This window comes from Columba livia, chromosome 9 (assembly GCF_036013475.1).
Source record: "Columba livia isolate bColLiv1 breed racing homer chromosome 9, bColLiv1.pat.W.v2, whole genome shotgun sequence".
Lineage (NCBI taxonomy): Eukaryota > Metazoa > Chordata > Aves > Columbiformes > Columbidae > Columba > Columba livia.
Window position 1 is genome coordinate 11,585,315 of NC_088610.1, and position 18,329 is coordinate 11,603,643.

Sequence of the window (18,329 nt, forward strand, 5' to 3'; positions counted from 1 at the left end):
TCTAGATACAGATAAGCAGCTTCATTGCAAAACCTAATCATGGACTATTCCCTGAAAACTGCTTTAAAGTATGCTTTAGAAACTGTTCACAAAAGGTAGTAAAACACACTTAAAATCACATAAAACTTATAATCATTGTACCAGCCATTTTAATACTGAAAACCAACTTTGCTCAGGAGTTGAACAGCCTTTGCTAACACTACTTATGCCCTTCCAGTACCTAATTAGCTGATAATACTCTGGGTGCCTGTAATGCACAATTCAAATGCCTTGCTTACCAATGTGTTTAGTATTCTGCAAATAAGTCTTCATACCAATTAAATCCCTTGTTATTATGAAAATGCTTCCACACTGTTGTAATAACACAGGATAACACACTCAATGCTATTAATCACGAGGCTATTCTTTGAATAATTGCAGAATTTATGAGTAATCATTGCTAAGGATACGCCACTATTCAGTACAGAGTACACAAAATCTAATAATACCTTTCAAATAAATTTGATTAATGTTACAGTATCCTTTAAGTAAGGCATGTATATAAAAAATCTTCTCAAACCACTGAGAAGCAGTATTTCACAGTGCAGTAATTTACTGTGGCAATTCCAGAGTAATTTACAAGCACAGCAATTCACAAGTGTAAGCAGACAGCAAAAATCTATTTTTCTCCCCAATATCTGAAAATATTGCTAAATATCAGGTTTGATCTGAGAGAAGATTATTACTTCAATTTGCCCTAGAACAGGCAAATTAGGAGAGACTTCTGCTCACAGGATACTTTTGGGGCAAACTCAGGAACAAAACAAGATCCCCTACTGAGTAAATGAGCAAGTCAAGAACCTGTAATATGTCCACAAAAAATGTTTAATAGCACTGGCTTATAGTTTCAGCATGTTCTAAAATTTTCTGCTGAAATCACACACAATAGGAGAAATGCTTCATCAGCAAAATAATCAAATACATTACTTTAAAATAACACATAAACCCATATTATTACTCAAGAAGTTATCTATTTTATAGTTACCAAAAAAGAAAACTATGGGACTGCAGAGCAAGGAACTCCTACCATGAAAAACATTCTAACACCAAGATATAGGACTAGTAGGAACTTTAATAAAATCAGACAGACTTTCAATCAGTAACTAAACAGTATCATTTACAAAGTACAACTAAAGAATGACATTAAAAAACAACTACTAATAACCTTCAATGCAATATCAGAATAGAAATAATTTAGAAAACTATTTAATTAGTAACTTACATAAATGAAGACGTTTAAAATTGTTTTCACACACACAACTAGCCAAACCCCCAGAAGTCAGTGTGGCTGGGGAGAAATACACAGATTAAATCAGATCTTCTGGGACAAATTAGTCCCAGCCTAACCACCTGTGCCTAATGTAGCACCTGAACTGCTGGTGCCCCACCAACCCCAAACCCTGCCAACCTCCCACCATTTGCTCCTGGGAAGGGCTGAGACAAGGGCCAAGCATGTCCCCAGGTGTGCAGCCCCCTCACCAGACGAGCGGGCAAGCGAAGACTCACAAAGCCGGCCAACAGTCCCTAAGAGTCAGGCTTTACAGGGGAGAGCTTATCAGCCTCCACCAGGGTAACACAAAGGAAAAACAAAGGACCAAGTACTGAGATCAGCACCTTAAAGAACCCCTGTTTCTTGCAGACCAGCTGCCTGTAGGACTTTGACACAGCACATCTCCAGAGCATTAACTCAATGATACCGACAAGGGCTACATTTGTATTTTCATCATCTTTGGAAGTTCCAAGTTGTCTGTACTGCTTTCAGAATACAGAATTTTCAGCATTTTGGGATATCAATCCACACCCTCTTTTAAAAAAATAATTTTCAACTGCATCTGTCTGCAAAGCTCATTCAGAATTCAAAAGGAAAATGTGAGGATGTCTGCTAAACCATAAAATACTATTTGGCCAAAAATATGGACAGAGACAACTTAAAGATCATTAGAAACATTTATCTGCAAAAATTTTATAAGATGTCCATATTAATATATTACATAGAAAAAAATAAACATACTGACAGAAGTGAAAAATCTCAACAACCTGCTTACAGATAAACATATCTGTTTATTTTTCCTTCCGAAGACACTGATTACTCAAGCAAACCGCTCTATTAGCAAATCCCTCCAAAAAGAGAAGATTAAATATTCTAAAGAGAGATTAATAGTATGTAAAATGTTCATTCTGATCTCCTGCCCACTGAACGCTTTTCTAAAAAAGCAAAATATTAATGTGCCAACCATCACTGCACAACATTGGACTCCAGCTCGCTCTTTTTTAAAAGCAAATTACTCACACACCGAAAACTCACCCACATGTTTACTGATTTTTATTATGTCCCAATCAGATGGACAAAGCTAACTCAAAAGGCATTAGTATCCCCAAGTCAACAGGCAATTCCACATTAATAACAGTCTTCAGCAGCATACTAAATAAATTTACAGGAAAAAAAAAGGAATCTTTGTACACGGATACAGCACTAGTAAATTAAAATAGTAAGGTAAGAACAGATGTGAAAAGCTCTTCAGAAAGGCAGCTATTCTCAACAAGTCTTTAACTGTAATAGAAAAAAATCAAATTCTTATTTTAATGCACCCAAATCACATCACTGAATACATTTTACATGAATTTACACTGTGCCTCCAGGGGCAGCAAGTTACTTCTAAATAACGACAGAGATTTCTACCCAGGGCAAGGTCCTCAAATTATAGATTAAGTATCGAATTACAGGTCTAACTTCACTCAAACTGCGGTCTCAGCACGGGGAAAACAAAAAAAGAAATTCTTTTTCCTAGAAGGCTGAAATTTTGGTTTTTTGAATGTTGAAGGTTTTTCTGACTTTGATCAGAAGCTTTCCTGAAATTTTCTCATCTATCCATGTAGCATGCACTCTACAAGCAATTTGTGGCAATCTACCAGTTCATTACAGTGTTCTTCCAAAATTAGAGTATACTAAATTCTTTTTTTTTTTCCAAACATGTAAAATGGGTAAAAAGGTATTTACCTAAATTGAACAAGTACTTTGAATACATAGAAAGAATTTGTTTTAGCAAAGCAAATACCTGAAAGCATTATATTCAAACTCATTTCATTACATTCAGGTAGCAAGGGAATCATGTAAGGTCGTTGTATTTTTTTCCTTGTAATCAGCTAGATTCTTTAATATGTGAAGGAAGCAATAACAATTTCATTAAACTAAACTACAGAAAGGAAAGGCAGAGGTTCCAAACTGGTATAGTTAGAAGTCTCATATTAATAATTTATGACAGCCAACCTTACCTTTTAGAGGTAAGCAAGTAAAGAAGCAAGTAAAGAAGCAAGTAAAGAAGCAAGTAAAGAAGATCGTATGTCTGAATTTTTTACCTATGTTTCATTTATTTGCTTGCTTGCATGTATGTGAAGTGTACTGCCAGCATGTGCCACATCCCCAGGCAGGTGACTATGGAGCAGTTCTACCTTTGCATCCACAGAAACATTTCCACAGCGTTTGAACAGGATCTCTTTTAATGAAAAAATTCCACAATAGCCCGTTTTACCAAGCACACACTGCCTGGCATCCTTGCCTGCATCTCTGCCCATCCACACCTTCACCTTCTCATCCTGAAGTTCAAAGATAAACAACCTTTCTCTGCCCTCAAAGCTGTCACTCCGAAAGCCACCCATGGGCAACATTTCAACTACAGCGGGAAGCTGTTAAATAAATGAAATGCATGCCTTACTCCATCATCTGAATCCATGTATATAAAACATATGCAACAAATAATACAATGTCCCGTATTCGCAGCTTTCTCCTAAGTTACATTCATTTGTCTGCTGTTTAAATTCCATATTTTTTTGCAGCATGTGGCAGTAATTGTGAATATTTCATTTAATTTGTATATGTATTACAGTGTCATCCAAAAACACAAGGAGCAGAAGTAATATGCCAAATACAACGTCTTGGAAATTTTCCGAATTAATTTGACCACAGATGCCACATAGACCTTTATGAGGCACCCCTAAGCATTTCATTTCAATGAACAGCTTTGCAGAAGAGCAACTTATTTTGTGCATATAAAATAGCCAAGCACAAAGACTAATGGAGAGTCTGAGAACACAGAAAATTCTCCTTTGGCTTTTGACTGGGTTTGCTTTAATCAATGTAGTTGATAATAATTAAGCCTCAAAACCTGCATGTCTAAATGACATACTGCAATTTATTTTGATTAAAGAGTTTGTTTAGTCATTTGTATCTCACCATTTAATAGGCAAACACAAAATCACACGTCTCCTTGGTAACAGATCAAGCCCAGCTCAATATCCAAAAGATTTTCTATCCCCACAACGGGAAGGGGGTCCCTCCTGTCCCCTCTGCCCAGGGCCCGGGATCCCACCGCCCAACAATTCCCTTCTGGAGCCAGGGAACTGTCTCCGTGTCGGCAAAGGTGACAACAAAGACTTCCCGGATGGATTATCAAATACTTTTTACAGTCAGGCCATAAACCTGCGCTGACGGATTTGTGCCTTTGTTCAGCTGCCTGAATTCCAGCGGGGTTTGGCACAACTCACCCCCAAACCGCTCCAAGGCTGCCACAAAGGACAACTCCCACTCTCTCACTCTTTGTCTGATACATCTGATATTAGTTGTTTGTGCTCCTGTGCAGTGAGTGATGGCTGATGAATATCTCCCTAACTGCACTATGTGAAACTGCATCACTGAGGGAAGCTGTTATTGATGGCACAATACATTATAATGGAATTTTATATAGATCTTATGGATTTCTTCCCCCTTCACCTACCAGTATTATTTCAGGGAGAAGCTTAAGCAAGAGTCAACCTGACTTTTGTTTTAATCTCTCAACTATGACAATATAATTAAGCTGTGAAGGATATATCAAAGTGCTATACACAAAGACAAATTGACAGGAGTAATTTTTTACTACTCAAAAGCCTTCAGTTTCATATATCATAATGTCCTGTAAAGCAAACCCAATGATATCTGCTTGACCATAAAGCAATAGCTCAGTATAAACCTCCATTCATCCTTCAAACAGGCATATGTGCTCCATGCTCATTACGAGCACTATGTGCATTACTACAGTTGAAACCTGCATCATTCATTATTTCGTTTCTTTATTAACTGCGTACCACAAATCAGAGGGTAGGACTTGCCATATTCTTGCATGACAGTGTTTCATATGAGTGCTCTGCTTAAATTATTTTAAACGATTTATCATCTTGATAGATATTTGCTTCTTTTGAAGGTGTTGAAGAACCGAATTTGGTAGAGCTGGTTAGGAGCCAAATAGGTCTTGTCTTTTTAATTTAAAGCTAGTATTTGTATTCAAGCTCTCTTTGTTTCTCATTTCACTTGTAGTTTTGAAGCTTTTCAGGGCTGCAGTGGATCTTAGTTCTGTACCTACAAGAACAAGAACCTCATTTACAGCCAGGATCCTAAGGCACCACTGTAATACAATTACTATTATCATCACCATCAGTAGCAGCCCAATCAATCTGTGCATGTGCTTCTAATGAGTTCATGTCTTGAGGCAGTTAATGTTCAGACTCATTTCTGGGTTTTTTGTTGTTGTTAAATAACCATTCTTCGCAGCAAATAAATTGAAGGCTTTATCAAGCTAGAATTAGTATTTAGAGAGCAACTATGGAAAATCTGATTATAGGAAAAAAAATTATCAAGAAGAATAGATTAACCTAGCTCATTTGGGGGGTGGATTGTATTTGCTGGGTTAAGAGATACCACTTGGCCAAGAGGCAATTTGCATATATCTTTGAGTTTTTCTACAGAAGAATAAAATAATTTCATTGAAATAAATAAATTATACAGAAAATATTAAATACTCTCCCATACAGATTGTGTGTAGAAGGAATGCATGCTATTTAAATGGCTGTTTTGGGAAAAAAAAAGAAATACAGGAAACTTGTTTTCTGCACATTCTTGTACCATTTGTAAAAATAAATCTCTACAACTTCCTCAGAGAGCACCAGGGACAATTATTTTCTGGCCATCAGATGCCAGAGAATTGCCAACTTAAGAAAAAAAAAAATACACCTAACTTAATTTGTTCTTGTCTGACAAAATACTCTGCTACAGTCCCAATTGTGAATAATTACCATTCAATCACCTGAATTGGTCCTGTGCATATGACTGGATTTACAGTGACAGATGCATTTTCAGCTGTGTGTTTGCAAGTATTCGTATTAGAAAGCCACCATTTCCAAGGCAAGCATATGAAGAAAAGTGAAGGTGAAAACTTTTTCATTATCTTAGAAGACAGCCTATTACCTCTATCACTTTCTCAGATATCCATCCATCCACACCTAATGAGTTCTATGATTTAGTCAGAACACATTCATAAAGATGATTCATAGTTGTTATGCAGCCACTTGATGTTAATAGCAAAGCTGATGTCTTAAATCACAGCTGTTTCCCTATGATAGCCAAGGGGCAAAGCGGCACTTTGGAAAATAGAGAAAAGAATTTATTAGGGCAACTTTATGAAAGCAACATTTATAAGAAAAATGTGAAGCAAAACATCAGGGTCAAAAGTGCCATAACCAAATCACTAGATAGCATTAGACGCCATATAGCAATCTGTATAACTAAGAAGTTAGTAGTTATCAGCCCTCCCTCTGTGTATGTTAATATTACAAAAAATTTGCTATAGCTAGGTTAAAAACTATTCTATCTAATTGTATATATAACCTGTTGTCAGTATTCTACAGAGATGCATGGTAACCTGTATATACTTAGTAAAAACAGTCAAGTACCGTTCTTTCCTATACTAGTAAGGATTTATGCAACTGAAATGAGTAAACTTTAACCAGAGAAAAGTCTTATATTTAGCAGTTTAAGAGATTTGCTGATCTTTAAATACATTGAGTAAGGGACAGAAAATACAATGTGTCAATAGTACTGGTATTAAGCCAGTAACATATACCAAATGACCCACTGTACTCAGGAAAACTACTTATATCCTTCAGTTTTAGCTTGTTAATAAGTTTTGCTGGATCAGAACATATATACAGGGCTGAACCATGTCTATATACCCCCCACTCAGACGCAATTTGATGCAGAAACATTCAACTTCAGTAAACTGCAGACTTTGGGGCTTTAAAGAACGTTGTAGCTTTACAGCCAGGAAGGAAGAAACGTATGAGTAAATCCGGTGTCACACAAAAGATAACAATTTGGCACAAGGTACCCATCAGCTGTTGGAAGTCTCTTACTAGATTCAAAGGTAAAGAGATATTGCGGCACCAAGCTCTGGTGAGAAATGGGTGCGTTTTTAACTAGAATCAACAATCCCTGACATTTCACTTGCTTTCAGCAGGAGTCCATTTGCCTTACTCATCACTATTAAAAACACGTAAATTAATCCAGCAGCATTTCTGAGAAGGCAATGAACGAGCAGTGATTTTGCAAAACAGTAGTCTGATTTCTGCCTCCATTCTTCTGGCCAGTAATAGTAACGATAGAAATACCGAACTCAAGTTTCCATTACCAACCATATGGTATTTTTAACAAGGAATTAAATTACTGCCAAACTGGAAAAAAATACGGAGACGAGAACAAGATGTGCATACACCCTAGCAAAGTGGAATAATTGCATAGATTAAGTAGGTCAACTATAGGTATAGATTTCTTTTAAGGCGATCCAAAAAGGTACGAAAAGTTGCATGTGAAGGCATGCTCAAAAAGAATTCACATCTGCAAACAGGCTTGTCTTGCTCAAATCAAGGGAGGCAAAACTGAAACCACCTACCCTAAAGAGCTTCCACTGGAAAGCCGGTCTTCCCAACTTGCTCGCTGGAAAGCTGCTGTGGAATAACCGGAGTGACGGATGAGCACATGTCGCACAACTACTTCTTCATTGTATTTTCGTCAGGTGATTTGTAAGCAAGAGCCTGGATTGGATGTAAAATTATCTTCTTTACAACTGCTGTCTAGTATTTTGCATTAGAAAAAATTGCTATTCAAAATACATGAATATGGCAATTGTTGCCTTCCTTGCACCTTTTTTTCTAAAGTGCGCTCTGAAGTTTTCTATTAGTATTTAGATTTGCAATGTGATTTGCAATACAGAGCTACGCCTGGGTACCCAAAATAAAAAGGTGAAAGGAGGTCAATAACCACCCTGTTAAATACCAAGCCTTCCATTTCAGGGGGAAAAAAAAAAACTCCAATGAAGAAATTTGCTGACAGCTCTTGAGAATCTGTGGATCAGTTGGTTAGCAGGTTTCAGTGGAAGAAATACGGAGAGACACGCACACGCACGCAGATTTCCTCCAGCTGCTGAAGGCACATGGAAACATTTAATTTACAGACATTCTGACTCTTCGGGTGTCAGGGGTCTTTTAATCTTGTGAAACTCACATTCTTTTCTTCCTCATTTTTAAAAAATCATTTTGAAAAACTATAATTGGAATCCACAAGGCTCAAGCAGACCATCAGGAGAACCTTGCGTTTCTGGAAATGCTGAAGCATGAGAAACTGATGCTAATCTTAAAAAAACATGAGGCTTTCCCCTTAACTACACATATGGCTCAAAAAGAGAGCCCTTCAGCACACAAGTCCAGTAAAGCCCATGGAAATCTGTTTTCCATGCACTGGAGCACATGGAGACCCCCAGCCTTTGTGCCATAACCCCAGGGAAAGGTCATCACAAGCTCAGACACCGGGACATTTTGTTATAAGCAAGCATGAATCTGCCAAGCGAACCCTGGAGTGGGAAAACCCAGACTCCCAGAGGCAACTGCTCTCAGAAGAGGAAAGATATGAACAACTCAGAGCTGGGGAAAACTTCTCGCCTCTACACCACACTCCATCACACACCACCTCTTCTGTGAAGCAAAACTAGATAGAGATAGATGCAGTTGTCACAACTTTAGCAAATCAAATGTTCTCTCAGCCCTACCTGTGCGAAGCAGCAAGGAGACATCGCTGTACATGCTATTTCTTGTTCAGACCCCTGCATGGCAATGCTCACAGATAAACCATTGCACCACACTGGAGTGGGAGTCTCCATCCGCATGAAAGCCTGCATGCACTGGCAATCCTGGCTCAGAGCCTCCAGGTGAATGAAGAACATGATCTTACCGATAAGAATATGTATAAAATAAAAACATACAACTTCCCATGGCTGCTAAGTTCTTCCCTACTCCCTTCTCCACCCAAATATAAAAATCTATGGATATTAAGTAACTATAAACACAGCTAGACATCATTGCAGACACTCTTCTCCTAAGATGCTTATCTGGCCTGAACTGCAGCATTATTAGTGCAGGAGAGGAAAGAGAGGAAAAGAAACAAACAGAAAGATAAAAAAAACCCAAAGCAAACTACTGAAGAACAACATGGAATAAATTAATGGAGTTTTGGGAGGATCTAGGAAAGTTTCTGAAGTTTCTTCCTCCACTTTATAATGTCATGCTTCTAATTTACTTCATTTATATTAATAAACACTGGATGACACAACTCTTAGTCTAGTTGAGAATTGCTTTAAAGCTCACTAAATTTGTCTCTAATTTTTATGATTAACGGTCCAAAATGATCAGCTTCTCAAATTAACAACCTAAAGCAACTGGTACAGAATAAAGGATATTTTTCTTGGTAAACAGGGTCTTGAGTCTTTTTAGTTAATGAAATCTTGAGCAGCCCATTCGGTAATACTACATTCTAATTCACCATAACTACCTATTTAGATATATTTGCATTGATTACGCTGCAACTATGTATTTACTTGAGATGAATTATTTTTAAATTGCACTAAAACTTAGTCTCACACTTATTTTAATACTGCAGAAATGGATATTCAGGAGCTGACTACCTCAGACTTACTGTTTTTCTCAGTGTTTGGAGACCATGTACTAGGTTTTTGTATTACTACTCCTACAATATTTATTTTTAAAGGACAAGTTCTGCATTTAATACGAAATTTGCAAAGCAGACTCCTAACACTTCAAAGATTTATTGACAAATTAAGAAATAAAACAGCTAAAATACTTACTGAAATTACAGTTCTCAATTACTTCTCTGATCAGTAGTCTAATGACTGTTATTTTACAGTGATTTTTAAAGCATATTAAAGCCAGTTGATCACACAACCTAAGTTAATTATACATTTAACAAGCAAAAGAGGCTATAAGGAAAGTCATATTGAATCCCCAACAGAAGTATCAAGTATCTTCAGTTCCAATACCCTTAGATTTGGGTTTCTAGATTTGCAGTTTTACCCAACAACAACTGAAGACAGTTGCAAGGTCTCAGCCAAATGCAACTCACAAACATGATTATAGCAAAGTAGCTGAAAACAAGATCTTCCCTTGTCCTTATTATCCTCGGAAAAAAAAAAAAAAAAAAAAAAAAAAAAACCCAAACAAACACACACTTTTCCCACCCTTTGAATGCAAGGCATCTAGTAAAAACCCCATCTACTACACTGATCTCCAAAGAGGAAGACAACATGCTCCCCAAGCATCAAGACACAGTGATGTGGGTTAAGAGGGAAAGAAAGCCCTTCAATAACATCCAAATGAATGGCAGTTTCCTTTGTCATCAAAGACAAACTGAAAATTTAGTGTCTACTCTTCTAAACAAGGATTGATAGCTCTTGTTCAGTGTTGTCTTCACCAGCAGTATTTTTTTTCTCCAACATCTCTCATCAGTAACACTTTTCTTTTTTTTTTTTCTAAAAACATAAACAGCCCTGCATGGAAAATTAAGCCCTGCAGAACATAATGAGAAACTTTCCCAGAGCTGCAGGGAGTCTAGAGGGATTGCTCATTAAGAACTGGACTTCAAACTAAATGGATATGGTCAATGCCATAGGGATGAAGTATCTGTCTCAAGAGTGGCAAAAACCATTGACATTCCTGTTTAGTCCTTCCTCATCATGACCCATTCCGAGGACCACTTGAATATTATTTAACAATGAGTTTCTAGGGGAATAATGGCTATAGCTTTTATTTATCTTGCTTTTTCCTTATGGCATAATGTGCAACAGAGTTGTGGCATTTGGTCTTTTACTACAGGTCTCATATTTCTATGGAGGCATGTGCAGTACTTATTCAGCAGATCCTCCTGGATCAGTCACCCACTACTTTCCTCCATACCATCGTCCCAAGGTAGATGCCACATATTGCGCGATCCCTGAAGGTCCTGTTTCTTTATTTGTAATAAATTAAATGCAACAGTCTTTGAATTCAGAGAAGCCTCTCTCTGACAAAGGATTGAAAGGAAAATCTAAGAGTCTTGTTTTCAAATATGGATTGAAAAGCTAACAGAAACTAAAACACTATTGGTGGAGAACTTGCTTCCACTTGAAGATTCCTCTTATAAATTTCAAATTACATATCCAGCTTAAACAAGTTTGTGTTCAGTACTTCTCTCATCATCCAAGTTAATAACACTCAGTCTTTAGTACATGTGAATAACCAAGACAGCAAAGATGAAAAAGGGAAAGTCGATAGCTAAAACAACTGGTTTGGCAGCTGCATGGAAGAAATGGGAGTGGTTCAACCACTAAATTCTCACACGTCAGCCTGGGAATGCCCTGCAGAACACTACTTAGGACACACTACTGGCTGGTGTGTGAGAAACCTAAGTACAAGATTGTTTCAACATGAGAGGTACATTTGAATGCTCTTCAAAGCAGTTGTGAAAGCTATACAAAACCCACTCAAATCTATTTGGAAGGTTATTGGGAAATGGCAAATTACTCATAGCTGCATGGTTTTGCTTCTGTTGTCATTGCTGGAAATGCCAGAGCTTGCAACTAACCGGAAAAGCCTCCAAAAATGCTTTTAATACTTGAAAATCCCACTGTAATCACACCACTGCATGATGAAATGTGAAGATGAAAAGTGAGAAAAACCTCTTCTAAGTAAAAGAATTGCGCTTTCTCCGTAACTAGAAAAACATAACTGCAATGAAAACCAACATAATACTGTGTTTTGCAGGTTCCTGAGTTACAATGGGGGGGAAGGGGGAGAAGGGAGGGGCATGTGGGACATCACTGCTAATGCTGGAAAGCACCCAATATACATAATGCTGTAATTAAGCCTCATAAGCAGCACACTTTTTCAACCAATTCATTCTACAGAACATGGTTCTAGCACCTTTTCTGTGGGAAAAGAGGTAAAAAGTAATTGCCACTTTTACCTAGAGGTAAGTGGGCTTAGTTTCCTCTTTGCAAAACTATGGTTTCCTTCCCTTTCTGTAACAGCAGAATCTGGAAGAACATTTTAATCACTTCATGACACTTCAACCAGTTCTTTTACTGACTTTTCCTGAACTAGTAAGAAATTCACATCATATTGAAGAGTAAAGCCACGTGGATTTCATCTACTTTCAAGCCTTGACAAGAAATACCATACAACTCTACCTGTTTCTGAAGCGACCTTGTGAAGTCCAGAGCCTTACTGATATATTTCTTATAGCTCAGACTGAATCGGCAAGAATAGACCCACTCACAGATACCCTGAAGACTAAAAAAATGTAATTTGCTCCTGTGCACGTACAAGATAAACATAATTTGTGAAAGCATTCATGTGTATAAGATTTCCCAAGGCTTCATGTGACACAAGTTCATAAAACATATTTGTGCCTGATGGTATATATTTCATATCACCACCACTCACCTCTCTTCTGTTACCATGAATTTTCGTTAAGGAAAGAAGGTTTAAACATGTAAGGAGAATTTGAGAGGTAGCTGATTGGGTGAAGGTGATCTTGAGTTAGAAGTATGTTTGCCCCATTACGGCTATTATACTAACGACATCGCAAAAAGACAGGAATATCATGTACTACTTTTGGAATTATATTCTTGCTAATGATTGCTGCTAAAAAATGTCCCAAGATCTAAATTTCACATTAATAATTCAATCGAGGAGATTTTGAATAGGATTTTTTTTTAAATACAAAACCTCAGAAACCCATCTAGATGAACGCACTTTAGAGTTATTATTTTAGTACTACCAGAATCCCTTTCTTTTTATTTTGCTCTCTTTTGTAAGGAGTTTTCCTTATTTAGGTGCCATGCTAAAAAATACTATCAACAGATGAGGATATATTATAAAGGCATTGCTGCTGTTAGCATCAGTTTTTTATCAGACTGTCATGCAAAGAATTCAGAACAAATACAACTTACTGCAAAGACAATGTCATGCTGGGTTTCAGAGCTCTGCATGAATAGGAAACACACATCCACACTGGATTCCCGAAACCTTCCATACAAAATTCTCACTGATTGTAAAAGGAAGCCCTGATATAAAAAAGACATAGTCTGTAGGATTCCCAATCAATACACTCAAACAATGTAATTGCATATGTCCATATTTTCTACAGATCACTGAAAAAAGGGTCCATTTTGTTCTCACATCTGGGGGCCAATTAAGCCATATTCAAGACACTACAAACTGCTACAACACACAAAATCTAGGGCCAACAAAACTTTAAAGACTTCGGAATCCATTCATAATGAGAAAAGTTAGTGTAAAGTTTCTTTTTAAAAGGTATCATACTGCTAGACTTACATTATACAACTGTACCATATGCCCACTGCTGAACAATGAGAACTGACAAACACTTGGTACTTCTGCAAAATTCATCAGTAGAGATTTATTTTTAAAAGATCATCTTCTCATACTACTTCCTACTTTCAACATTATTTCAATCCTACAGCTGTGGAACACCCATGTTACTGCAACATGGGCATCCCTAGGTCAGGAGAAAAGGGAGCAACCCCAAAACAGAAAAAAAAAACAAAGGTCTTTAAGATGGACAACGTTTGCAATTCTTCATGCAGAGATGCTACTACAAAAATGACAATCCTTAAGATAGATATTGGTTAGATAAAGGATGCAAAAAATGCAGGATGAAAAGGCTCAGTAAAGAATAAGAAATACCACCTTCAGGTAGCCCTGCTGGTGCTCAGAACCTGCATTTTACAAAACCTCATGTCATTCCTTGTAGAAGGGAGGTGTTTCTTAGAGACATTTATTTTAAGAAGTCTCCCTCAAAATACAGTGTTCTCTTGAGAAACTAAGTACGAATGTAATATATTTTTAAATAATAGCTTTTTTTTTTTTTTTAATCACCTTATGGCATCCAATAGGTTTTTGCCTATTTGAAAAAGCTGGCAAACTGAGCTTCACATGGACACAAAACTTCCCTACTTGCAGGCATCTCCCTCTCCCCACACACAATGCTGCCTACGTTCTTTATTTACAGAAGCAGCTTCATGACTCAATATTAGATTTTGTGTCTCATCTTCAGCTGCAGCAGAAGATTATGTTACACCTACACTGTAGTTCACAATACAATTTCTCACCTAGTTAATGAGGAACAAAATTGGATTGAAAGTGGCAAATCATTCTTAAAGTAAGGCTTCCACAGACTCACAATATGATAGAGTAGAAGTCCCACCACACTGTAATGGCCACGCTTTCTAACCACAGGTCTTCAAAACAATGAATAGAGCACTCAACATCCCCTTCACAACCACAAATAGTGGACTACTGAGATTTCCTGAGAAAAACTCTTTTGCCTCTGAAAGAACTGGTTCTTAAAAACAAACAAACAAACAAAACACAACATGTTTCTAAAAAACTCACTATAAGGTTTTAAATTTTAGGAAAAATGCTCAAATTTCCCTTGTGAGAACCACAATGCTCAGCCATTTATCTCTTCAAGTGGGCACTCTGTACCTCTACTTTCCATCGTCTTATGGGAGAAAAAAGGTGGGGAGTGGTGGGGAACAAGAGGTAAACATTTCCTGAGCATCTCTAATTATAAACACCATCCTCAAAGAGAGGTTTAATTGGCCTGATTCTTATTTTAGCCTAGTGAGTTCACTCATATTTAACAACTACTAGAAGACATTACGCTGTTGGTCTTGAAATTATTTTTAGACACCATTAGAAGCCTGGCCTTATCAAAAATTCTTCATTTAATTTGTCATTAACAGAGTAATGAACATACTCGAATAAGAAAGGCTCATCACTGACAAAAAACAGAAAAACAGGGAAAAGCAAAAGCTCATCAAGTCACAGACTAAGCAGCAAAAGCTGATACGGAACTCCCAACAATGAGAAGATGCTCAGTGACCACGGGTCAGGTACCTCAGATTTTCTGTGTCACTCTTGCAATATTTTAAGGCTACTACATATCATCAGGCCGGGAAGAAATTACAAATCTGACCTAATATTGACTGCTTTATGGTGCAATCCTTTCCTTCTCTACAACACTGCCTAAGTCCAAAACAACAGTGCCAAGCTGTAATGCCATAAACCACATCTAAGAGAAATTATGTGTGTTCTAGAGCATCAGTTAAGGCCAGTGTGGACAAGCTCTGGAGAAGTTTACTTAAACATATACACAGAAAAACTTCTCCTAAATAAAACTTCTAGAAGTAAGGTACAAGTAAGCTATTCTCTAAAAGTTGTAACTGCTACAGAAAACAAACTAAATACACAGAAGCCTTACCATCATCTGCATAAAGATGATAAACTCTATCATAACAGCTAAAGATGTGAGACTGAAGCAAAATATAAATGTCAGAAAGCACAAAGATCTATAGAGCATCTCGAAATCCTACATTTCACATGAGTATTAGGAAAATGCTTATTTATAGTATAAGCCTTCTGTGTTGCAAAATACTGTGATAATGGACAATGGTAGAACTGGATATCAAAATGCTGAAAGATTCTAACATAGGCAGCCTTTTGGCTGAAATGGATTAAACACATTAGTAGAAATATTTGGGTTTAGTTTCCTGCTCTCTAATATTAAAATCCAGAGGCAAATGAAAACCAGGTATATGTCATTGTTAGAACAAGTTCCACCTCTGTGGTTCTGAACTTATTTTTTTTAATTGAATTTTTTAAAAATACTGTTTTTGAGCTACAAAACACATCCTGAATCACTTTTAAAAAGGTCAAATTTTCCAAAATATGGCTAAGATTTTTACTTACAATTGTTGCACAACAAAACTACCTACTAAATTCAAAAAAGCTTTCATCATAGGAATTAAAAATTTTAGCTCGGGGTGCTTTCAAAAGAATAATTAAAATGAATATGTGAATAAAACGAGAAAAAAATAAACAACCCTTCAGTTCTGGGCTACTCAGTTTCCCGTTTTATTGTATTTTTGAAATAAAGCTCCTCTGCAGATTTATAAAAGCTGGATATTTAGCATCTGTCCAAATATCTGTAGTGTTCAGTGGCAAGGCAGGTTAAAAATCAAAGTCTAGAGTTCCCATTGTTTTCCACCAGCCAATTTTGTCTCTTGGATGGCAAAATAGGCATCTCTAAAACCTAAATTCACTATGACTACATGGATGTTGGATTAATTTCTCAGTGATGAGAGAAGGAAAGACGCAAACGCAGTAAATTGGATTCAGGTCTGCATGTAGTTACGGTACCACTGATCTTATCTCTACCCAAGTGCCTTAGAATGAGACCTTAGAATGTAAAAACATCAAAGTTTTTGAAGTGGGAGTTTACTTAATAACAAGTTTTTTTTGAACCTGTAGTTTTTCTGCTGCTTTCCTTCTATACTACTGTCAGTATTTTTTTTTTTCAATTTCATGTTTACTTGTACTGATCAAACCATATAGTTTTATTCCTTCTTTTAATGTTATTTCAGATGCTCCAAGGTGAAAAAATAAAACTGCTGACTTTTCTAAGCCTAACGGTCATCTCTTAAAGAATTTGAATAAAACAACTGACAGTACTGTTGTATTTGGCACTAAACTCCACTGGAGCTGAATGGATGACATTTTTAATGACCATACGCTATTGAAGAGGCATATAGAGCAGCGTTTAGTCTGCTCTTGGAGGGAGACAGCTGAGATGACAGCACTCTTCAAGAACAGAGGACACATCTCCACCCACGCCTGTCAACAACAGCCACCCTGTGAACAAAGAGGCTGTGCTGGATGTGTTGGAGGGATGCCTGCTCAAGGAAGAGGAGAGGAGAACTGGGCAGGAGCAAAGCCAAATCAAAAACAGAGAAGTCAAGGACACAGACAGAATCAACCCACTCAGGAAGTGCCATTTGGTTAAGTACACTGAAAGAGGGTTTGAACTGTGAGAAGATAAATTCTGCTTAAATTCTCAAAAAAGAAGTTAAGAAATATTATATGTTATTACATACTCTAGACACCTCACTGGATAAAAAAAATCACTTCCTTTAGAAAACTCTCAAATTTGGGACAGATTTTTGATTAAACCAGATGAAAAGACTGACTTGGCCTTTGGTACCTAAGCATTTTCTGAAAAAAAATCAAATCAAAACTTCTCAATGAATTAACAGGCAAAGTTACATGAATCTCTAAGCAAGACAAGAAAAGCCAGAAACTGCATTATACAACATTACAATTAATCATTAATACAGAGTAACACTTAATATATTTCCTTTGAAGTTTGCTGGTATGGGAAAACACCAGTGATGGAAAGCCTCAGGTAATCACAGTTAGCAGGTGGTTTAGCCCAAGGAGCTGGAGTCAGGAAGACCTTTGTATTTCCATTATTATTTCTGTGTAAGAGATCAGAAGACAACATCTTGAGTTAATGTGGTGTAACTTCAAAGTACAGGTACGGTTATGCTGAGGAGGAAAAACAGTGCGGAGAACCTCAGTGACTGACAACAGGTACAGTGGAGGCTGGAGTCATCAGCCGGAATCATGCTCCTACAGGAAAGCTCTCAGGAGGCGTTCGAAGACAGTTAAGCCCCAAAACACAAGGTGATTAAACAAATTACATTCTCACATGAATAATACTGCCTCTCTGTACATGCCTGGAAAATATCCGTAAGTTTTATACCATCTGAAGTATTTTCTAAGACATTATGAATGTGTGTGAGTAATACATGATGATCTTTTGAGGTCCCTTCCAATCCCAAACATACATACATTTAAAAGTACTTTTAAATTTGGTGATTGATAGAAAGAGATATTCTTCTAAAATGAGTTAGACTGTGTGACATGTAACACAAACATTTCTTGAAATTTTCATTGAAAAACATCATTATGTTATTCCAGAAGAGTGAGATACTGCATGAATGACAAAGGAGCTCTCAACTAATGAGGGAAATGATCTGACTGAATTTCCAAGGATGCTTTACCGTAGCTTACATGAAGTATTTCATTAATATTTATCTCTGTGTCTAAACTGTGACAACCATTGTTATTTCCTCAGCTTCTAGTTACAAAGTAAATTCTTTCAAATAGTATCATGCTTGGAAAAAAAATCCCATACAGGCTGTGATGTATCATAAATTAAAACAAATTATTAT

At 37.0% G+C, this 18,329-nt stretch overlaps 1 protein-coding gene across 9 annotated transcripts in view; it reads right to left on the bottom strand.

Annotated features, from left to right (window-relative positions):
• The window catches only part of NAALADL2 (N-acetylated alpha-linked acidic dipeptidase like 2), a 455,965-nt gene that overhangs the window by 302,660 nt on the left and 134,976 nt on the right, over positions 1–18,329 (bottom strand). For 2 of the 9 annotated variants that reach the window (XM_065073811.1, XM_065073813.1), the window contains one exon: positions 7,797–7,938. The exons of 5 other annotated variants lie outside the window; for them this stretch is intronic. The gene's annotated coding sequence lies outside the window, so the exon portion shown is untranslated. Of the gene's footprint in view, positions 1–1,261; positions 1,364–7,796; positions 7,939–8,948; positions 10,002–18,329 lie in introns of those variants that run through there. 2 more of the 9 variants (XM_065073814.1, XM_065073815.1) reach the window with 2 other exon arrangements.